Genomic DNA, 24381 nt, shown 5'->3' on the forward strand with positions numbered 1-24381 from the left:
AAAAAAAAAAAAAACATAAAATCCACAGAATAACATGATGTGTCCCACAGTTGCTGCATATCGTAAAATGTCCAACAGATGCACACTAGCTGAGTACAGGACACTTACCATCACAGCACTTAGTATTTAATATTCAATTGACTGGAGTTAAGTTCCATATTTAGTTGTAACGCTACTCAATCATGAAACTCTGTAAAGTTGATTTGATGGTAAGACATTCTATTTGCTGTTCAGGATATGGTTAGGATCAGAGACAATGTTGATTGCCAGCCATAATAGATTACTATAATTCAGAAAATTTCATCAAGGGGATGGCAGACAGATCTTTATCTTGCAGTTTTAACTTTAAGGTAATGGACAAACACTTACATTGTATAGTGTTACAATACTATAAAACACTCATAATCAGTAAAGAACTGAAACAATATAACAAAAGAACCTGTCTACATGCCCCAAAAGTCCTAAGACAACAGAGAAAATAAATCCTTTGCTATGGTAGGCCGCACCAGAAGCATCAATTCAAGAGAGGCCTACCGAATCAACAAGCTAATTAAAATAGCAGGTTCTGTTATGGGATGCACTCTGGGTCACCTGGAGATCATATGAAAACCAAACTGAGTGCCATTATGAACAACGCTGCACAACCTCTCTGTGACACAGCACAAAGGACTGGCAGACTAAGAATTATTCAGCAGATGTGTGTCAGACACGGGGAGAAAATGAAAACTCCATGCTGGGAGGACCTGTGACGCAAACCCTGGTCTCCTTACTGCAAGGCAGCAGTGCTACCACTGTGCCACCATGCTTAGGATACACACATAAGACAAACGTATTTCCTTAGGAGGCAGGCAATGTCCATATTTTACCCCTCGGATATGAAGCTGTTACCTGTGGGTCATTTATCGGAAACAAGAATAAGTTGGTTCAAAACAAGCTGCTGTATTACATAGAATTACACATGATCATCAAATGTCCGAAAATAACTAATTCATCAGCTCTCTAATTTGCAAACCTAAAAATTACTGGACCATAAGTCTCCTGTTGTTTTGTTGTTGTTTTTATAGAGCTAACTATTCAGTAAAATGAGGTATAGGAAGGTAGGACCTTCAAATATGATAACTCAAAGCCCAGGTTATTCAGATCTTATCTTTGATAGGATGTGCTGTAATAAAGGCCTCCTATTTGTTAACTGACAAATGTGCCTCATTTATCGTCCACAGTTTGTACACCTTGTTTGGAGTCCAACTCTGGTCAATTCAATAGCATTCACATGATTAGGAAAGGCCCCACAGGTGAGCAAACGCCAAGCCATGAGGTCAAACCTTAGGGGCAGGATTGTGTGCAGGCATAAATCTGAGGAAGAAGACAAAAACATTTCGGGAGGGCTGAAGGCTCCCAAGAGCACAGCGGCCTCCAAAATTTTAAACTGGAATAACATTGGAACAACCGCAACTTTAACTAGAGTCAGCTCCCTGGCCAAAATGAGCAATCGAAGGAGAACAGCCTGAGTAAGAGAAATGAGAAGGAAGCCTCTAGCCTCTCTGGCTGAGCTCCAAAGAACCTGTATGGAAATGAGAGAAACTTCCAGAAGGGCAACCACCACTGCAACACTCCACTAATCTTAGCTTTATGGCATAGTGGCCAGACAGCAATGAAAGCCTGCATGGGGTTTGCAAAAAGTCAGCGAGAGGACTCTCAGACAATGAGAAATCTCATTAAACCAAGTGTCACATCTGGAGGACATGAGGCACCGTTCATCACTTTTGCAAACGCCATTCCAAAAGTGAAGCATGGTAGTGGCAGGGACTGTGGTGCTAGTCAGGGTCGAGGAAAAACTGAACAGAGCAAAGAACGGAGATACCCTTAATGAAATCCAGATCAGAGCACTCGGACCTCAGACTGAGCAATAGGTCAATGACCCCAAGCACAAAGCAAAAACAACACAGCAGTGGCTTAGGAACAACTCTTGGACTGTTCCCGAGTGGCCCATCCAGATTCCAGACTTGTCCCCAGTTGAACACCTCTGGAAAAACCAGATATTAGCTGCCCACCGACAGTCTCCATCCATCCTGAGAGAGCTTTGGGGGAAATCTGCAGAGAAGAATAGCAGAAAATCCCCAGAATTCAGGTGTGTGTAGCTTGTCACCTCAGAGCAAGGAGCACTCTCAGCTGTAATCACTGCCACAGGGGGCTTCAACTAAGCACTGAATAAAAGGTTTGAATACTTGTGTCAAAGTAACATCTCAGCATTTCATTTTTCATAAATGTGCAAAAATGTCCAAAATCTTGTTTTTTGCTTTGTCATTCCGGGGCATGGAGTTATACTTGATGAGAGAAAAATGGATTGAAATGATTTTAGCACAAGGCTACAACATAGCAAAAAGTGAAGGTGTCCGAGTACTTTTTGAAGGCACTGTATCTATTAATGTGCGGTGCCACCAGGGTAGGCAATGGCTTCTCAGGACTCTGAACGGGTGTATTAAATATCAAAAAGTTAAATCATTTACTCGCACTCAAAGAGTGAGTTAAGACTTATGTTGGTAGCTTTATAGTTTATGATTTAGTAACATAGTCCCGGAGTAACATTACCTTCACCATACATGTAAATGTATATCAGATAGGCTTTATTGGGGTGAATGAAACAAGTGGTCGTCACGTCCCCCATTTTAGATGTTAGGGTAGTTTTTTTGTTGACATACCCCTGTGCTGTACCAGGTCACTCAAATTGCAAACTCACTGTGATATAAGTTCAGTTCAACTCCAATTCAGTTCACATTTTTTGTCATGTTATCGTTGAATTGCCCTGCTAATATCTAATTTTGCCCATTATAAGATGTCTGAACTCTTTCAAGTCACTATTACTGGACTTTTCTTTTTTACACAGTTTCATTATAAATAACAGTGTTCCCTTTATATAATTTGCAATTATTTTGCACCAAATATGCAGTCATCCTGCTAAAACAAGCAGTTTGAGGGCCAAGCGTTGCTGCTGCTGTGACTGCGGCGAGCAGCGAGGTGCATATTGATCGAGTCCTTTCTGATAATTTCCCAAGTGCCAGGAACTTTCTTTTGTTAACTTTTGCCCGTTTGGAGGGTCTCTTAAATACGGCTTCTTGCAGGCCCTCGCATGGCCCCCTGCTCACCTTCTGAGCATCTCTCTGCCAAATAGGCAACGGGACATGAGGTAGTTTATTTTTGGGATGCCTTCATTGACCACAAAGTTATTTTAAAACCCATTCAGTCCCATTTTGATCTTAATATTTTAGTTTCATTAGCAAACAATGTATTAAGTAAAGAGTGCCAAAGAGCAAATGGGGGAAAAAAATAAAGAAATCCAATGCCTGGAAGACTTTGGGAATTAAACAAACAATCTAAAGTTTAGTTTGCACAGTCTGGTAGACATAACACTTTAGGAAGTAAAGGCGTTCAAGTCAAGTGCTCGGCTAAATCTACACCATTAACCCTGGAAAATATCGTCAAGACTCTGTGATAAAATTTATTACTTCCATTTTTGTTTTATTTCAGTAAATATAGCCCAGAAACTCAGAAGGCAATTGGAAGTTTTACTGCTGTAAAGTGGACGTACTCAAATTGTTTGAAGGTTTTTCTTTTCATGTTTACATCAATGCATCATAGAACCCATTTTTAACCACAAGTATAGACACAGTATTCCTTTTTTTAATTCCTAAAAATGCTTGACTTTTTAAAAACAATTTCCTGTGTATAACAAGATTGTAAACCTATTGAAGTATCCTTTTATACTACAGATGTTATGAGTCTGCATTTAGATTTTATTTTTTCTTAAAGGAGTACTTCACCAAAAATTAGATTTTCATACGTTACTCACCCCATGGAGTCTGTAGTGATGGCCGAGGAAAATCTTAATCTCACAATTTCATGCAGTGTGAAAGAAAAAAAAGTTCATGATATAACAGAAGTGAAAGGCAACTTGTGTCACAGCATGGCAAACGACGTGAAAAAAACGTCCACGGAAAGGAGGGGAAAAAAACTGCCATGCCACTATCTTCTTGTATGCTCAACATGTCCAGAATGCATGCATGTTCTCCTAAAATATTATTAACAGTTACTTCCAGAAAAAGCAGACCACAGTAAGTAAACAGGAAAACACATTCCTATAATTCTGTGCTTTTGAATTGAAGGATCTTGACCAATGAATGAGGAGTAAGGGCGGGCCTTAAATGGGAATGTGTTTTCCAATGTACAATATACTCTGCTATTTCTCAAAGTAACTGTTAACACTAGAATGACCAGAGCCTACGAGAAAACGTATAAATCCGGCCCACCTTAAATCCGTTCGCACCTCTCTGTCAGCGCCTTTTGTCCTGTAAATGTGCCGATTAAGACAAGCAGTAAGAAGCTGGCTATTCCATCACCCCACCATCGCAGAAAGTTCACAAAGTTCTCCCAGCTCATGCCTTGTTTGATTATCTGGAACTGCTGGAGTTTTAGAGTGGAAATAATAGATTGTTATTTGGAACACATGCATTTCATGTGTGTTCTGTTTCTACAGTAATCTGTGTAAACACATTGTTAAAACAGAAACATTTTCATATTTTAGTAATAAATGTTATCGTGAGTGATCGTGAGTGACGGTGAGATACAAAGAAGGCAGATTCACCAGCGTTTGTGTGTCAGCTCTTATCCCTCCAGATCAGAGAATGTCCAGTTCCATTGTCTCAAAACACCACTCACATCTACAGTTACTCCCAGTTTCAAATAAAAACTAACAGCGTCAGATCCCTAGGGCGGTGTATGTATGGTGATGGTGACTGAGAGAATAAAAGTGAAAAAAAAGATAACTTTTACAAGTAAAGTACTATAAATGTACATGGTCTGTTACAGAAGCAAACCAAATGTATGTGTGTACTATATAATATTAACAACAAGAGCAGCTCACTACTGAAAACAGTAAATACAGGAAACAGTCGGGATCGAACTAGGGACTCTTGATTATAAGTCAGTAAATCTTACCGCTATGCCACGGAAGCTGTTGTATTGTCCTTGAACCTTTTGTGAAAGTGTTTATTGGACATTTGGAATGCAGGCTTCACACATTGTATAGTTTATGCCTACATTTTGTAACATTTTTTATTAAAATATGAAAATGTTTCTGTTTTAACAATGTGTTTACACAGATTACTGTAGAAACAGAACACACATAAAATGCATGTGTTCCAAATAATCTATTATTTCCACTCTAAAACTCTAGCAGTTCACCTACTCCCAGATAATCAAACAAGGCATGAGCTGGGAGAACTTTGTGAACTTTCTGCGACGGTGGGGTGATGGAATAGCCAGCTGCTTGCTGTTTGTCTTAATTGGCACATTTACAGGACAAAAGATGCTGACAAAGAGGTGCGAACGGATTTAAGGTGGGCCGGATTTACAAGTTTTCTCGTAGGCTCTGGTAATTCTAGTCTTAATAATATTTTAGCAGAATATGCATGCATTTTGCACATTTTAGCATTCTATTATATATAAGAGGGCTAATGCAACATGTGTAACAAGAAATTTTTTTTACTTTCTTTCCATTAACGTTTCTTACATTGTTTACCGTTGTGCAGGATGGGTCGTCATTAAGCTCCATTATGTTATAAACTTTTTTCTCTTGTTCTGCATTGTCACACACACATGCTTGGGGAGAAGCTGACGGGCTCAACGACATGGAACAACACAAAGAAAGTGGGTTTTGTACAAGGCACTAACGTCTCTCTCTCTCGTTCAACAGAAAAGGAGAAGAATAAAATGTACCATAAGAAGACTGGCAGACAATAACTTTCATCAGTTAAACCCACCACTTTCGACCTTACTTGACGACTGCACTTCTGACTTTTCCATTCCACATCATGTCTGCTCAACCATCCTCCCAGCATTACCCCTGTGTTTAATTTACTGTCAGTCTCTCTATATAAACATCACTCATGCACTGCAATTTTGTCCATTGTATGATTCATTATTGCATTGAATGCATAAGCCAGGGAAGGCTATTCTGGACCTTACAGTGTATATGGGGCTCAAACCCCAAATCTTTATGAGTGTGTTGTCCACTTCTTTTCACAGCATGAAAACATGAGGTTAAATATTTTCACCCTTTACTACATACTACATTTGGTGAGTAACATTAAAAAAAATATATATATTTTTGTTACTTACATTGCACCGTGTAGGTTGAAGTAATGCTCAAGAAAAAAAATATTAATTTCATATTTTCATGGAGAAAGCACATAACAATGTTTCTCATAGAACAGGACTCAATTGTGACTAATGGCAGACAACAGCAAACAGTATCAAGAATATCCTTCAAAAAATCCTTCATACAGGATTGCACTATTGAACTGAAGACCCACCTCTCTCACTCATTCACTGGTCAAGAGTCCAATCTTCAGTTTAAAAGTACAATCCTGTGTGAAGGAGATCTCTCGTTTGTGGACTACTGTATTTTCATTATCTGGAGGCTTTTATGTAACAATTTTTAAGCAAAAAAATCCACCCCCTTTGCATGTTTTCAGCACCTGACTGGATGACTTCACATGCGAATTACATGACACAAGTAATGCACGATGCTTGGGTGTTTTTTATGCTGTTTGTCACAATTGGGTCTCATTCTATCAAGAAACTTTTTATTCTCCACAATAACATGAGCGTGCATTTAGGGGACAGTTAAAGGGCTCTGATGATAGCAATTCTCCGCCACTCCAGGGGTTTGCGCTATTATTGCCTTTTCTTTTCCTCCGTCTGCAGACCTTAAGATTGATGGTTTTTCCACTCTTGCCATTATAGAATTTGGACAGTGCCCATGCCAATTACTTGCCTCTTGTTGTTAATCAGAATGTAATACATGACAACTATATTTAGTACTACATTATTGATTATTATCACATTAGCAATTACAACATTACCAGTTAAAGTCAGTCTAATTTAAGCATCATTGCTTATTGATTTTTCATAATAAAACATATAGTTTAGGGTTTAAGGAAAATGTGTTAACTAAGAGGAATGAGAGCAAACTTAAGGAATATTATATTACAAGTTTTTGAAATAGAGACACTCAGGTCAAAATGTCTAAATCCATTAGTATAGACTGAGATATAGTTTAAATTAGCTTAAAGTGTTGGCAGCAATACATGACAAATTATTAACACTATGGCTTCCTGGGTAATATAGAAAATAGTCAAACAAAATAATAATTAGGCACAACAGAGAAAAAGTGTCTTATGCAAAGACTTGGTGAGAAAATTGAACAGCCCAGATACAAGCCAAAGAACCCAGCTGGTGGCAGATGATTTTTTAACATCAATAAGAAGTTTTGGTACAACCTGCATAATTAAAATGTATTCCTGAAAAGCAACTTGCATAAATGAAAGTAATGATAACATCTTCCGAAGGGAGGATTAACACCTACTGTCAGGGTGTATTCTGCCCGTCTTTGGTAGAAAACAAAGGTGGTCGCCTGGTAGAGAACAGCTGGATATAAATCAGGGTGGCTTTGTGATTGAAAGCCTGTTTGTTTGTACAAGTACTCTGTCTCCGGTTATTGTTGCAAATGTGTCCTTGGCAACATAAACTAGTAACTTCTTAAGTTAATGAAGTAAATACTTGTGTTGCCTGTGTTGTCACCAACAGTTTCCATCAAATGTTCAAATCACAGATGAAAATATAGGACTAGGTACATTATTGTGAGCTAACATAGCTAAGATTCATTGGATAAGAAATGAATCAAATTGTTACTTTAAATACAGGAAAACGAAGACATTAATCAAACAGTTGTTGACAATGTTTGATCATCATACTTAGAAGGTATGGGACACAATCAGAGAGAGAGTTAAAGTAGAAAAACTTGGTCTACCTCAAGTTACAGTGGGAGTTTATAGTATTAGGGTGTTGTACCGTGGTAGCCATTGTGAATGTAGTGAGAAGTCAAGCAAAATGACGCCTTTTATTGGTTAACTAGAAAGATTACAATATGCTAGCTTTCGAGACAACTCAGGCCTCTTCTTCAGGCAAGATGTGTGGGAGTTTAAAAAGGCTCAAAGGTGGGAAATATACAGAATTTATAATCTATATATATATATATATATATATATATATATATATATATATATATATATATATATAATTCACTAAACAGCCGACAATGGCGCGCAAGACAGAGACCATGGAATACACACGACAGAGTCACACCCTCCAACTCACAGAGCCCCACCCACCAAGACCATGGGATATGCATGACAGAGCCCCGCCCGCCAACTCTAACCCTCCTCCCACGTCATTGGATACACAAGACCGAGTCCCGCCTGCGAAGTCTAACCCTCCTCCCGCGTCCACCCTCGCTCTTGAGGCATGCGCACTGCCTGCTCATGTGCCCGCACGCAACACCTCACCAAACACAGCCTCAGTCACTTTCGTCTCTGCTACAGTCCATATGCACCTCTGAGCCAGGTTGACTTTTCATTGTTCCTTTCGGTTCCGGCTGCTTTTCTATATACTAAGTCGACCATGGCATGCAAGACAGAGACCATGGGATAGGGATACACACGACTGAGCCCCGCCCGCCAACTGTAACCCTCCTTCCGCGTCATGGGATGCGCACGACAGAGCCCCGCCCACCAACTCTAACCCTCCTCCCGCGTCCACCCTCGCTCTCGAGGCATGCACACTGCTTGTTCATGTGCCCGCACACAACACTTCACCAAACACCGCCTCAGTCACTTTCGTCTCTGCTACGTTCCACATGCACCTCTGAGCCACGTTGGCTTTTCATTGTTCTTTTCGGTTATGGCTGCTTTTCTATATATAAAATCGACCAAGTCGCCCGACCATGGGATACGAACAACAGAGCCCCACCCGCCAACTCTAACCCTCTTCCCGTGTCCACCCTCGCTCTTGAGGCATGTACACTGCTTGCTCATGTGCCCGCCCCCAACACCTCACCAAACACATCCTCATTCTCTTTGGTCTGTGCTACAGTCCACATGCAGCTGTGAGCAACTTTGACTGTTCATTTGCCTACCATGGTCACCGCTTCAAATGTATTTCATGGAAACAACACTTATTTCAATGTTATACTATTTCCTGCATCAGGTAACTGTTTGTTTCTATCAGTCAGTTTTTTCTGGAAAAATGTCATCGACGAAACTGTTGCTCATGAACTTCGCAACATGGGTGTAACCTTTGTTTGCCAACATTGGGATATCTTCGGCGACGTGCTGTCCGTTGTTCTTAGTCACGGAATGTACTGGAGTATAAAACTATCACAGCTGCTACCTCACAAACTGTACTTATTCCGTGGATCTCCCTGACCCCATCAGATTCAAATTTGCCTTTTACTTTTACACGCAGACAATTTCCTGTTAGATTGGCCTTTGCAATGACAATTAATAAGACACAGGGCCAAACTTTCAAAAAGATATGCCTGTATCTGCCAAAAACAGTTTTCAGTCATGGACAATTGTAGAGTTCCATCTTTTCATTCACTCACAGTCGTATCTTCAAACCCACCCCATTTGGACAACTGTGTCTTTCAGGAAGTGTTCACCCATCAATAAATAATTGTGCGACGTATTGCTACGCCGCAGGTTGGCTAGTATATAATCATCTTTGAAGACAATATAATACAAGTATATACTAATATGAAGCTATGACAGAATAACCTATTAAACATACAGAAAAGGAATGAAGGTAAATTGCTTACGCATGTGATGTCAGCCTCATACTATAGAAACCACCAACATGATTTTCCAATGTTAGAATGAGGTAAATGAGTAACAAACACCCCTCTAGAAAATGAAGAGAAACTAATGGGAAAGCCCAAACACCCCTCCTATGAAGTGGTTATAAGAGCAACAGAACGATCTACAAACACCCCCCCCTAGAAAGAGTTCAGTATAATGGGAGGGTCGACATGAGTCTGAAATTAATAGTGGTTTCTTTTGATTGGATAAGGTGATAAAGTTCTACATATTAAAAGTCAGATGACGTGATGTATTAGATGAGGTTATGGTAATAAAATACTATAAAAGATGATGAATTGATTAATTGATTGCTCACTCCATGGACTGAGACATTTGTGCAAATAAAGAAATGTTCTGCATTCTCATCTAGGCTCCGTGACTGCCCAGAAGAAAGTTTTTTCCACAACAACACCAACTCCGACGTCCATCTGCCTGGACCAGCCTCTTCCTTCTAGAAACATCCATAACCTGAAGAACCCCCAAGTTAGGCGGTTTGAGCAAGATTCCAATTTGAAAAGACGCATCTACAACACTTATTAATTGAGAACCCTGTTATATTCCCTTATTCCTAGTAGTGAAGTAAAAGTAGAGGGAAAAAGTCAAGTACAAATATTCTCAAAACATACTCAAGTATGTCAGCTTTGCTACTACACAACACTGCACCACACTAGCTTTGGACCTCTGGTTACAGACAGACAGATAAATATGAAAGGTACTATATAATAGACAGACAGATATGAAAGGCATTATATGATAGACAGACAGACAGATAGTGTGGCGGACGGCTGGGACCCTTGCCCGGCCGGGATGCCTCCACACTGAAAGTACCAGGGGAGCAAGCATGACCTTTCCTGGGGGGCTAGTTGGCAGCCCCCCTGGGTTGCAGCAGTGCCTAGGACTCCCACAGGGCTTCATGGGAGTTGGAGTTTGGTGCAGCCCTGTGGGAATCTGTGGGCTCCACCAGGGTTGCTGCCAGAATTAGGTCAACGAGCACCTAGAGTACTTCCGGGTGCATTATAAAAGGAGCCTACAACCGCTAGTCGGGAGGAGGGAAACAAAGCTTGCCGAGGAGGAGTGGAGGAGAAAGAGACAGGAAAAGAGTATAAAGAAAAGAAGAAGAGTATTGTGTTGAGGTGTGCTTGGGGACCACATTGTGGCTTGTGGGGAACGGGGAAGACGTTGCCCACAAGCGAAAGAAAGAAAAATAAAATCATGTGTGCTTTGAACTTGTGTCCTATGCCTATCTGTTTTGGGTAAGGTGGCTGGTACGCCCCCTGTTGGTGTTTAGATAGATAGATAGATAGATAGATAGATAGATAGATAGATAGATAGATAGATAGATAGATAGATAGATAGATAGATAGATAGATAGATAGATAAATAGATAGATAGAGTGGTCCCCGGCTGGGGCTGGAGCCAAGCCGGGACGCCCAAGAGGATGAGAGGAGGGCTTGTGCCTCCTCCAGACCGCGAGGGGGCGTCCGTCCTGGTTTTATTGGGGGCCTCGGGTAAAGGGCTTGGAAGCCCAGCCCTTTAGGGACCCATGGCCACCACCAGGCGGCGCCCCGATGCCGGTTTATCCCGTGTGGACCTCGGCTGGAGCTGAAGCCCGGCCGGGACGCCCAGAATGACCAGAGGAGGGTTTGTGCCTCCTCCAGACCGCAAGGGGGCGATCGCCCTGGTTGTATTGGGGGCTTGGAAGCCCAACCCTGGGCCCACCGCCAGGCGGCACTGGTGCCTGAGGAACCCTGGAGTCCAACACTTCCGCCACCATGAAGTGCTGGGGGGAAGACTTAATGTGGCGCCCGGAGAGCTGCCGGAAGGACAGCCGGCACTTCCGCCACGCTGGGGCGTGGCCAAGGAGGGAATGCCGGGAACACCTGGTGCTCATCCGGGAGCATTATATAAGGTTCCGCCTCCCTTCAGTCTAGAGCGGAAGTCGGGTGGAAGAGGACGGAGCGAGAGGAAGGACTGGAGGCGGCCAGGAGAAAGGACTTGGGGGAATTGGTGCAGGAGGCACTGGGGTTTGTGAGTGCACGTGAGCAAAACTTGTAAATAATTAGTGTAAATAAAAAGTGTGTTGAGTGAAATATGATGCCCGTCTGTCTGTGCCCGGGCCGGCTTTCACGATAGATAGATAGATAGATAGATAGATAGATAGATAGATAGATAGATAGATAGATAGATAGATAGATAGATAGATAGATAGATAGATAGATAGATAGATAGATAGATAGATAAAAGGCACTATATGATAAAAGAGAGCGAGACAAAGAGGCACTGTATGACAGACAGACAGATACTTTAACTTGTCCCAATATGGAAAGTTGGCTTTTTACAGAAACAAAAACAAATAAATCTTGGAGTTCATATGAGTTTAATTCAGCAGCTGACCTGTGACTCTTATTTTAGATTGCTTAAAACTTTGCCATTTTTCTCTGACATAAATCCCCCCACACCCCTTCTCTCTCTTTCTGCCTCTATCTCCTCCCACACTTCATATTACAAAGCACACAAGACTACAGCTATACGCAAACAGATAAAGCAATGCAATTCAATATCATTCCAATTCCTGATAAAATCAATGGCAAATAAGTACCAAGAAATCACACAAAAGAATAACGGACAGATTACATTTACTGGCACTCTGTGACAAGATCATTATTATTTATCAGATTACAAGTTCAGATCAGATCATGAACAACGCAAGCAAAGCAGCAAATTCTACAAGGATTAGCAGAAAAATGTCAGTGTGCTTATGTCCAAGAGCTTTTCCCATATCTTTCGATCACTACTATAGTTATAAATTCCTAAATGTTCAATGAATTGAAAGCACAATCAGTTTGCACCCAAATCTGGGTATTTGATCTCTTCAAAAATGATGATCAAAGCAGTGCATAGAATATCATTCATATCAGACACCACACAACCAGGATCTTGCTAAAAGCCTTAACCCATCACAGAAAAAAACCAAAACCAGACACTGAAAGCAACTGCTTACAAAACTGCTTTAAAAAAAAAAGGTTTGCAGATGCTTGCATTTGTGTTATGTGATTAAAAATCAGATAGGAAAGCAGTTATATGGAAGCCCTAACTCTTTACTGATGTATTAGCCATTATTAAAGAGGGACATTTAATTCAAAGCTGCATCAGTTCAGCATAACATTCTCTTGTTAGAGCTGCTGTAGAGACTCTTTATATTACTTTATTACATTGCTTTTTCATTTATCATAGGCACGTTTTTCAATTGACAATTACTAGATATTTACCATTTAGTTTTTCTTCTTACCCTGCCTTCACAAATTACAGACCTGTTTTCATATGTTTCCTATTTAACTGATTTTTTTCAATGTCTGCCTGCAGATCACAGAATGCAGCTGGCCTGGGAGCTCCAGAGCCTAAACTTAAAAATGCATCAGTGTCTGCGTGTGTCCTTAAATTGTTAAAGAGGACATGGACTGGCTGGCATCTGGGATGGAGTGGATAATTCCTTAGTCAGCCAGGTGACTCTTATAAAGGATGATTTGAGTAGATAGGTGGGCATTGCTATCCCTTTTCCCAATTGAGAAGCCCACATAATGGGCCAATGGGAGTAGACTGCCTTCTGGGGTCCGTTGCAGAGCTGTAAGGTCCTTAAAAAATTCTGTATAGCTCAAGGACAGCTCAGAACTTGTGTATTAGCCCAATACCCAGCATTATTGAAGTGACATACCAGAAAATACATTCTGACATCAAGAGCAGTGAATTATACACATACCATCAAAGAATGGGGTCCAGGGTGGAGATTTTAGAATTCATATACAGGTGTGAGAAACAAGGGGAGGGGTTCCTAAAACATGAAAAGAAAAAAAAAATGGCAGAGGAAGGAGTGTAAAAAATAGCCCAAAATACCACAATGTTTTTTAAAAAGTAGCCCAAAAAAAAAAAAACACAACACCCAGCTCATTTTTTTCTGTGGATGCCAATCAAAAAAAAAATAGCAGAACTGGGTGAAGAAACGTGGACCTGGCAACATTGGTTAGGTGTTCCCCTAGTATACCTGCTGACAGCATACCTCTGGTGAGAGTCCAATTTCCACACCCACAGTGCTTCATGGGAATTGTGGTCCTAATGACTAGCTAATCGGTCTTTGCGCATACCCAGGAGATCTTCCAGGAGGAGGTATCCATCCTACTTAGGTTCCCCTTGAGCCAAGAGTGCTTCATGAAGGCAACCAAAGCTCAGACGTAAGCCCCACAGAAGATCTGTGGAGAGACCTAAAGATGGCAGTTTGCAGACACTTCCCATCCAATTTAACGGAGTTTGAGAGCATTTGAGAGAGGAGAACAGGATAAACAGCTCATAAACAGACATAACAACAAAGCAAACCGGTAATCAAACAGAAAATAAAGAATGTAATGAAAACAGTGATACCACCCCTGTTCCCCTTACGGTGATTACACATTAAACACAATAAAGCACAAAGAAAACACACAAAACAAATCATGAAAAACGTTCACGAAAAACAGCAATGGATGAAATGTAATGATGAAAACAGATAGTCCAGAGATCTGTATGTTGAATGGGAATGTAAAGATAGTCCTACTGGTAGTTCCTGAAATGGCGAAGACGGATAACGGGTTCAGGAGCGCCACGCAGGATGGCCATGAATCCACTTACAGTCCTCATGTACACAAGCAGAAGGCAGACAATCCAGACCCCAACCACGAAATGATCCAGGACAAAACAAATAAGTACAGGTAACCGGAACAGAAGGCAGGTAGAGAGACAGGAACTTGAAAGACAAACTACAAAAACTTTTTTTTTTTGCTTTTGGTCACCGGCCCCCTTTTAAAAAGCCACGCTGACATCCTTTGACCCCAACAGCCCCAGCACCCTCAGCAGAAGACCAATCGCAGCCACTGCAGGGACTGCTGGGAGTTGCAGTTTCAAATTCTATTGGCTACTTTCATCATCCAAAGCCGCGTTTTCCTCTACAGTTGCTTCCTGGTCTCTCTACAGTACAGTATTGCAATGAAAAAAGCCATAAAAATTGCGGAGGATATTTAAGGTTTCCGCTAACAATTATTAGATAGTTTCTAAGGAAAAATCCACAAATGACTGAGGCCACGAACTCTGAACTGCGACTTCACGGGGGTCTACTGTATATCGCTCCTGCAAGTGAACTATGATTCTTACAAATCAACTTAACTGGAATGTTCAAGCAAATTATAGAAAAATACCCAATCTAAATCTGTTCAGTAGTTCTCTCATTGGCTAGCTAAGCAGAGGTAAGGTATGCCCTATGGCTGGCCTACAAGTGAGGAGGGCCCCGCAGCCCGATGAGTCTCTCTCAGATTTGCACTAATAAATTGGTACCGCAAACAAACTATTATACTTAGCGCAACGAGAGAAGTCGCAAAATCAACTGGAATGTTCAAGCAAATTATAGAAAAAAACCCGATCTGAATCCATTAAGTAGTTCTCTTGTGAAATGCAGACAGACAGACAGACAGACAGACGTTGGATTTTATATAGAGAGAGATTTGCAAACCTTTCGGACAACATTTTCGCTTTGTCACTATGAGTTATTGAGTATAGAAAGATTGGCAAAAATGTCAAATGTGTTGCGGCCTGAAGGAGATGTCTTTCAGCCCCAAATCCCAGACACAACTACCACAGGCGCAGTCCCGGGTTCAAATCTAGTGCTTTTAATTACAACACCATGTACATTTTACAGGAGTGCTTTCCTTAGTGCCAGAGAAGCTCCAGTACTTGATAATACAGGACAACAATTCCTCATACGCTTTTCCTATTCCTTCGTCCTCCTTCTCCATTCCACCTAGGCGAGTGTTGTCCATCTCCTCTCCCGACTCCATCTGTTTGGGTCAAGTGAGGGGCTATTGTTTAACTCCCGACCCAGAAGTACTTCAGGTGCTCAATCAATTGCCTCTAGGAAGCTCTTTTAAGTTATGTAGGACCACAGTATACATGATGGATGTTCAAAAAGTTACTGCACTTTTTTATTAGCACTATTTATTAAGAATTTCCAAAACAAATGACATCACTTTTCTATAAAGTCACCTTCCTTTGCGATGTAATTTTCCCAGCGTCATACCAACTTTTTAATGCCATCAGCAAAAAATGTTTTTGGTTGAGCGTGTAGCCACTAATGCACTGCTGCTTTCACATCATTCCTTGTGGTCGTGGCTGTAGCTGGATGTCCGGAGCGCTCTGCATCCGTCAAACTAGTACTGACATTTGTGAACATTTTAATCCATACATTGATGACTCTACGAGAGAGAACTTTATCCCCATACTTCTTTTAACAAGAAGTGTAAGACAGAACGCTGTTCCTCTTTGGTGCAATTTATATATTTCGCAGCCATCTTCACCACAGGGTGAAAACTCTTCTACTAAACTGCAAAGGCAGCCAGCTTGCCAGACAGAACTAGTCACATGACACTCTCAGACATGCTCCTCCCACCTTTCACGGTTTCCAACAAAAATATAAAAGTGAGGAAACTTTTTGAACATCCCTCGGATGACAGCTCTCTCTGGTGGCCCCACAGAACCTGACAGGGCAGCCCCATGGGACCACAACTCCCATGCTGCCCTATGGGTATCAATTCTGGGGTTCACCAGACGGGATGCTGCTGCCCAGTGTACTTTGAGGGACTTAGAGTAGCAGGCAGTCATCCACTGTCCTGTTCTTCCTGCCTCCCAAGTCCCACTGTGGCTACTGGGTCACCAGCTCCAGTGTAGTTGTTACTGCACCATCATTCTGCGTCCACATCCTCACTGACCTTCCTTTATCATGGCTTCCTGGCCAAGCAAGAGATCAGGGTCCATCCGAGCTTGAATGCTGGTTCATCCCTCAAAGTATTCAGTTAAAATTAAATTTGCAACACAATAAAGTGTACAGAAAGTGAAGGGGTCTGAATAATTTCTGCATCCGCTGGTTGTGGGGTTAACTCGGGATTTTGTGTTTACCTGGTATCAGCCTGATGATGCAAGCACAGGATTTGCACCCTCATGGCCTTGTTAAAAAAATGGATTTAGAAAACCAAGTAGATTAACATTTTAGGAAGAATTTTACATTTTTTATTAACATTTTCTATGAGGTTGATACTTGTATCCATGTGTTTCAGCACCATTAATAAGTGTGGTGTCATAGAAGACACATATAGACTGGCATGCTACATGCAGTGGATGATTCCTTATCCAGCCAGGGAGCCATGATAAAGGAAGGAGGCTTTGTGTTCTACAAGTGCACCAGTTGGCAGTGTCCCTCTAGTAAGACTCTCATTTGGACATCCACAGGGTTGAATGGGAGTCATAGTTTTGCTGGATATCCATGTTGGAGTTCTCAGGTGCCCCTAGAGCAGGGGTGTCAAACTCCAGGCCTGGAGGGTCACAATGGCTACAGGTTTTCATTCTAACTCTTTTCCTAATCAGTGACCAGTCTTCACTGCTAATTAACTTCTTTTCTTTAGCCCTGCTTTTAAGGATTCAGTCCCCTGAATGTATTCTTTTCTTCATTAAATGACAGCTAAACAGAAATGAGATGTGAAACGAGCCAACAGATGACCAGCTAAACTGGGTCTTCAAACTCCAACCAGTTTCTTAATGAGAGGCCGATTCTTGCTGTTAATTAAACTTGTTATTTAATTCCATGGCTTGTTGCTGCTCTCATTCTGCCACAGCAGACATTTCCAAAACTGTTGATTTTCTGTTTTTTTGCAAGAAGAGTGTCAAAATGTTTTGGTGACCTGAGAGATCAACTTTACCGAGACCTTCACTTTTTCAGATATTGTGTGATGGGCACAGATGAACTGGTCATGTGGCAGCTTGTTTTGTGTCTCGTTATTGTTTGGCTGCTAATTAAAGAAAAAGAAACAACTAAAGGGCCTGAGTCAAGTTAATTAAAACTAAGGCAAAAGAAGTTGATTAGCAGCCTAAACTGGTCACTAATGAAGAAGATGGTTAGAATGAAAACCTGCCGCCCTCCAGGACCGGAGTTTGACATCTGTACAGTAGAGCAGGGGTCGCCAGCTCCGGTCCTGGAGGGCCACTGTGGCTGCAGGTTTTCATTCTAACCATCTTCTTCATTAGTGACCAGTTTAGGCTGCTAATTAACTTCTTTTGTCTTAGTTTTAATTAACTTGACTCAGGCCCCTTAGTTGTTTCTTTTTCCTTAACTAGCAGCAAAAACAACTGGTGTCCATCATACAATATCTGAAAATGAAGAAAAAAGAAGGTCTCAGGAAAGTCGAACTGCTCAAGTCCCCAAAACATTTTACCAGAGCTCTTAGAAAAGTGGAAAATCAACAATTTCAGAAGTGTCTGCTATTACACAATGAGAGCAGCAACGAGCCATGGGATTAGAGAACGGGTTTAATTAACAAGAAGAGTCAGTGCCTCATTAAGCAGCTAGTTGGAGTGAAATTGGTTGGAGTTTGAGCCCCTGACTTAGTTGGTCTTCTGTTGGTTCCCTCACTTCATATTTCATTTCTGTTTAGGTGCCATTTAAGGAAAGAAATGAAGCAAATCAGAGGAATGATGAAGAAATTCAGGGGAGGAAATGCAATTAAAATGAATTCACAAGAAGTTACTTAGCAGCACAAACAGATCACTCATTAGGGTTAGAATGAAAACCTGCTGCCACGGTGGTCCTTCAGGACCGGACTTGGCAACCCCTGCACTTGAGGGAGCTGTTATTCCCGATTACAGAGCGGTTCCACCGGACCTGGAAGTACTCCTGGGTTTGTGATGGAAAGCAGGAACTCCACCTCATCCAGTAGTCCACGTCAGGAGGAGGTGAACAAGACTGGCTTGGAAGAGAGCGGAGGTGAAAAAGAAAAGAAAAGAACCAAAATGGAACGAAACTGGGACCAGTTTATCCGGTGATAAAAACCTGTATTTTGTTTGGGATAAAAACTTCTTTCCTTGAACCCGTGGCAGTGTGGTTTGGTTGTGTCTGGGTGTTAGAGGTGCAGTTGTGTTCCCTACAGGTTACAGTATTCATATTCAAATAAAGAATCTATTCACTGGAAAATATGATGTGCTCCTATTGGAAAAAAACAACTTAACAGATGCCACTGAACCTTTGAACACAAAAGGCAACCCACATTTATGTGACATAAACGTCACAATAAACAGCATCAGGGTGCCTAACAAGTACAAGTTGCAATGGTGTCTTTTCTGATCAGAATAAGCAGACCTAAGCAGCCACAATGACTTGCTCAGAGTCACATTCATGGACTCACTTGAAGTGCAGTTCCTGATCTTTTACACCACATCTCACTGCATGAAACAATGAAATGGAGGGCATTCCTTTTTATTAGAATTCAGTCAATCTAGTTCCCCAATCCAGTGCTCTCATTACAAGGTTGAAGGATGGCAGGGCCTACCCCAGATGACACAGCGACACGACCACCCTGGGCTCATCACAGGACAGCCTCACGCATGCACTTACCAACACTGGGCTGGTTTAGAGTCTCCATTTACAGTAACTTAATCCTCACATCTTTGAGCTGATGTAGGAAAGCAAACATTCCTAGAAAAAAAAGACCACTGCATTGAACTCAGGGCCCTGGAAAATGAAGCCACAATGCTAGCTACTCTGACACCCCATTTCAATCATTCAGAAAAGATTTGACTTTTTTCAAACTATAATCTAATTTTAAAAGTTCCATAGTGCAACTTTTCGGAAACTGAATGCAATTTTCTCAGAAACTAATTTTTATTTTACAGTGGGGGAAATAATGATGGGGCGGCACGGTGGCGCAGTGGTAGCGCTCCTGCCTCGCAGTTAGGAGACCCGGCGTGGAGTTTGCATGTTCTCCCCGTGTCTGCGTGGGTTTCCTCCTGGTACTCCGGTTTCCTCCCACAGTCCAAAGAGATGTAGGTTAGGTGGACTGGTGATTCTACATTGTCCCTAGTGTGTGGGTGTGGGTGTGTATCCTGCAGTGGGTTGGCACCCTGCCCGGGATTGGTTCCTGCCTTGCGCCCTGTGTTGGCTGGGATTGGCTCCAGCAGACTCCCGTGACCCTGTGTTCAGATTCAACGGGTTGGAAAATGGATGGATGGATGGAAATAATGATTTGATCCCCCACTGAATTTGTAAGTTTGCTCACTTACCAAGAAATGAACAGTCTCTAATTTTATGGTAGTTACATTTTAAATGGAGAGAGACAGAATATCAAACCAAAAATCCAGAAAAAACACATTACATAAAAGTTATAAATTGATTTGCATATAATTAAGAGAACTAACAAGGAGTACTCGTTCTATGATGTCAATGCACCAGTACGTTCATTCAGAGACCAAGACGAGTACAAAAGAACTAGCTTGTTCGTTCATTGCACATCACTAATCAGCACTTGTAGCTTAAAAGGAGAGCAGCAAACAGAAAGTCACTGATAAAAAAATAATTAAATAAATACACAAACACACCCAACATCTCAGCTAGAATCTGCCAGAAGGCACATGGGAGAAAGTCCGCAAGAAACCTACACCTTGGGAGGAGATTTGTTTTCCAGAAAGCCAACGGCCCTAAGCAGACAGGAATGGCTTCAAAACAACACTGTGAATGTCCCAGAATCAGATTACTAGGACAGCATTTTTTCACTTAAGAAATATAGAAAAAGTTAGACCTCTTATAACATTGCAAGATGCTGAGAAATTAGTTCACGCTTTTCTTTTATTTTCAGTCCACTACATTACTGTAATGCACTCCTCTCGGGACCACCCAAAAGAGACATCAGTCGATTGCAACTCGTGCAGAATGCAGCTGCTAGAATGTTAACTCAGAAACGAAAATCCAAGCACATCACGCCAGTCCTGATGTCACTACAATGATTACCTGTGTCATTTAGAATTGACTTTAAAATCCTGCTTATGGTTTACAAAGCCTTAAACAATCTGCTCCATCTTATATTTCAGAATGTCTGTCACCTTACACTCCAAGTCGCAACATTAGATCTTCAGATGAGTGTCTGCTTATTATTCCAACAGCTAAACTTAAAAGAAGTAGTGAGGCGGCCTTCTGCTGTTATGCACTTAAAATATGGAATAGCTTACTGATAGAAATTTGCCAGGCTAATACAGAGGAGCACTTTAAAAAACTGCTAAAACTCATTATTTTAACATGGCTTTCTCACAGCTTCATTTTTGTTTAATCCTGATGCTCTGTATATTCAATTAATTATCATTATTATTCATGGTGGCTCCATAATCCGTACTCACCCCTACTCTCTCTTCTGTTCTTTTTCCAGTTTTCTGTGGTGCTGATCTGCGCCACCACCACCTGATCAAAGCACCGTGATGTCCCTACATTGATGGATTAAAGGCCAGAGGTCCACACGACCGTCATCATCAAGTTCTTCCATGAATACCACTGAATACCACGAGGACTGATTGAGGTCATTTATGTTAGGTAGAATGCCTAGAGGGGGCTGGCTGGTTTCGTGGCCTCGGAACCCCTGCAGATTTTTTTTTTTCTCCAGCCGTCTGGAGTTTTTTTTTTGTTTTTTTCTGTCTTCCCTGGCCATCGGACCTTACTTTTTTTCTATGTTAATTAGTGTCCCATTTTTTTAATTCTTATTTATTTTGTCTTTTTTCTTTTTCTTCATCATGTAAAGCACTTTGAGCTACATTACAGGTAGTCCTCGGGTTACAACGTTTTGACATACAACTTTTCGAGATTACAACGCTCACTACCATAAAAACTTAAAAAACATTGAGACATGAGTGTTTAGGCCTACGCCATTAGTGTCATACTTACAGACTATGTGGGCGAATTAGTTTGGTTGCGCGCAGTGGAAAAACGCAGCGTATGAGTGAGGGAGTTGGCGAATTAGTTTCATTGTGTGCAGAGGAAGTGGTCCGTTTATGTGGCTTTGTTTGGCAACTTTGTTGCCCTTCTCATGGCTCATAAATGAAAGCCAGAGTCTTCAGATGGTAGTGCTTCAAAGAAGAGGAAAGCCATGACAATGGAAGTGAAATTAGACATTGTCTAATAGAGGTCAGAAGGAATAAAGGTAAGGAATTTTTCTTTTATACTAATTTTTTCTGTTACTACAGTACAGTGTACAGTACGGTATATTTATGTCCTTTTCCTTTTTATGTGGCTTAGTTGTGTTTTTATGTCCTAGATTATGATTTTGCAAATGTGTTAGGATAGGTAAGTGACTTAGGCTAGGGTGTGTTTCGACTTACACCATAATTCGGGTTACATCACTGTTGTAGGAACTGTGCTGTAACCTCAGGACCCCCTGTACTTGTATGAAAATGTGCTATATAAATAAATGTTGTTGTTACATTTGTCAAGCATCTCAAAGTACAAAAACGGGCCTAACTGCATCAAAAAGTGATGCAAAAGTGGCCCCAATCTTAACAGCAGAAGTAAAAACATTTGATCAGTTTTCCTAATTTAAGAAATTCACCAGGATTACAAGCTGTCCCAACTCGCTAGGAGCGACAAGAAAATGTCGTTCAGGCAGAGACTGGCATGCACATCCTGGGTAAGGTGGAATGTTTTGTAAACTATGGACAACATTGAACTTGTAAAACGAAAAGGAATAATATTCTTGACAAGCCTTGTACGTCACCATCCACATGAAGGAGCCATGCACTGCTATGCAAAATAAAAATGCTTGTCACGTTACGTTTTTTTAGGCCAAGTGTCAGATGCAACTTTTTAATAGCGATGATTTGGTTGTGTCAAAATGAATCATTTCTTGAACATTCCGCTAAACTTTCAATGCCCTTACAAGTCTTGAGGTATTACGTGGATTTACGTATTTCACCACCACTCCACATGAGGTAATGTAAAAGCAAGCTGCAGTCATGCAAATCCATGGTGTGATTAATGGCACACACATATAGATCATTGCATGCATATGTGAATTGCGAGCAATATCACAGCATCAACACATAGGTGGTCTTGGATGCAAACTGTATTATTCTTGTTGTTGCAAAGGGGCCTTGTTCAACACTACAGTTCTCCATGAGAGAGGCATAAACCTTTTATTTGAGCATAATCAAGACCCCCTTGAACAACATCCTCTTGGAGATAAGAGATACACTCAGAAAAAATGGCTGATGAGTTCTTTTCCAAGCCCAACAACCGGTGCTCAGTTTTCTTACGCCACATTCACATTACAAGCCTTGTTGCTCAGTTCCGATTTTGGTTCTAATCAGATTTGCCTATCTTGTCGGTTTACATTGTGGCAGACGGCCGGGACCCTTACAAAGTCGGGATGCCACAAGAGTGCAAGGACTTTGAGAGTTTTTGCAGGGCATTACCTTCCACTGAGCTGTACATGGCAGCTCCCCTGGGTAACTGCCGTGCCTCGGACACCCACAGGGCTGATGGGTTTCGTGGGTGCGGTAGGTACTTCTAAGCCCTTTGTTGCAGCACTTCTGCCACACCTGGAAGTGCTGCCGGAAGAAGGTCACCGGATACCTGGAGCACTTCTGGCTGCCCTATAAAAGGAGCCAGCTTCCACTACTCAACAAGCCAGAGTCGGGAGGTGGAGGACAAAGCCTGCCAGGAAGAGTGGAGGTGGATAGGGAGACAGAGAGAAAGAGAAGGAAGAAAAAGAAAGAAGAGTGTGTTTTGTGTCTGTGTTTTAACTGTTTTACAGGTGGGAAACGGGGGAAAGTGTTTCCCATGAGGAAAAAGTAAAAAAAATAAAAACTTGTGTCCTGCGTCTGGTCTGCGTGGCACAAGTGCCCTCAGCAGGTCACAACGTTCCTCAGTACAAGTGACCTGCTGTATCGAACTGTAATGTGAATGTATCTGTCCTCCAAAACGGCATGCTGTATTCGTCAGACGATTCATGGCACTAAAACAGACACAATGGCCATGCTAGCATCTAGTCTATGCATTGAATTTTCTTCTAGAGGACGGCAAACAGTTCATCCGCTGTACAGGATTAAGTTGAGTAGGCAAAAAAAAAAAGCCAGAAGGTTAGCTTTTGCTGTTTTCTCAGGCATATTGCTGACACAGCTGCACCAAGAGATGTGTGGGTACAAGAAAGGAGTCAGCAATGGTGGGAATGGGACTGTTGTTACAGCTGTAGCGCTCCTCAATTGATATTCTGCCCCACTGCCAACACAGATGACAGCGTTCGGCCCATGCGTTGAAACAAAAACAGGCATGAATTCCGATCTTACCTTTCTAATTCATGTTACATGGCCACAAATCAGATACACATCTGAAAATGATTGATTAAAAAATGCTGCATTTCTGTGTCCACATAGCCCCAACATCAGATTTGTGTCTCATTAAGGCAAAAAAAGAAATAGATTTCAGTCAGCCTGGTAATGTGGACGTAGTCATGCTTAACTTTGTGGTGAACCCTTAGTGTTAAAAAATATAAAAAGCTCTCTTTAAAGCTCGCTCAGAATACTATTTTACAATAATAGATAGCATTAATAAAAATCCTCGGGTACTGTTTAGAACAGTGGCTAAATTAACAAATGGGAATTCAGATCAACAGTGCAAAATACCAACAGATATTAGCAGTACAGACTTTATGAACTTCTTCAATGAGAAAATTAAAAATATAAGATCCCAGATCTCAGCATCACAGTACAAACCAAATACTAGCTTAGCAGACCCTGCCTCACATTGTATTCA

General features: G+C 41.4%; 1 protein-coding gene across 1 annotated transcript in view; it reads right to left on the bottom strand.

Moving 5' to 3' along the window:
- LOC120538740 (latent-transforming growth factor beta-binding protein 1-like) overlaps nucleotides 1-24381 on the bottom strand; it is a 616227-nt gene that overhangs the window by 586595 nt on the left and 5251 nt on the right. The gene's annotated exons all lie outside the window — the stretch shown is intronic.

The sequence above is a fragment of the Polypterus senegalus genome, chromosome 11, assembly GCF_016835505.1.
Source record: "Polypterus senegalus isolate Bchr_013 chromosome 11, ASM1683550v1, whole genome shotgun sequence".
Lineage (NCBI taxonomy): Eukaryota > Metazoa > Chordata > Cladistia > Polypteriformes > Polypteridae > Polypterus > Polypterus senegalus.